A 623-nucleotide genomic window follows, 5' to 3' on the forward strand; every position below is an offset into this window, starting at 1 on the left:
TTTTTTTTTTCCCCCACTAAGGAGTACAGGAAGGGAGTTAAACAGTAAATGTCACCTGAGCTTCAGGAAAAATAGAATTTTATATATAATCAACGATTTATAAATATGCATGAACCATAAGGCTGCAAGAAACCTGGACAAAAAAATAGGCCTACAGTCTTGGAAAAAGAAACCTCTCCAAAGGAATTGTATTTCCCCATCCAGGTCAGGTTTGGAGAACATCCCTCTCAGCCTTACTCTGAGGGTCCATCTCCACATCAGTGACTAGCGGCATCCTCAAAGGCAGCAAAATCTACCAAGGGGAAAGCTGGGGAGGATCTCATCTCCACCTGCAGCCTTCCACCTTTGTGTAAATCACAGGAGCAGAGCAGTCAAAATGATTGTGAAGAACCAAGAATTATTGACTTAGACACAAAGGGAGTGCAGGCAAAAATACTTGGAGAGAGTTAACAAGAAATAAATGAAGAAAGGGTCTTTTGGGAGACAGATCCAGGGGCTGGGAACATGGTCTTCCTAGAGTGCCTTAAAGACCAGAAGGAAAGAAAAGAGAGGAAGTGTGTTGATTTTACTTGAGCTAGAAATTACCATGATAGTAAACTGATGCAAATCTAGAATGGGAGATC

Source organism: Merops nubicus, unplaced genomic scaffold (assembly GCF_000691845.1).
Source record: "Merops nubicus isolate BGI_N331 unplaced genomic scaffold, ASM69184v1 scaffold46055, whole genome shotgun sequence".
NCBI lineage: Eukaryota > Metazoa > Chordata > Aves > Coraciiformes > Meropidae > Merops > Merops nubicus.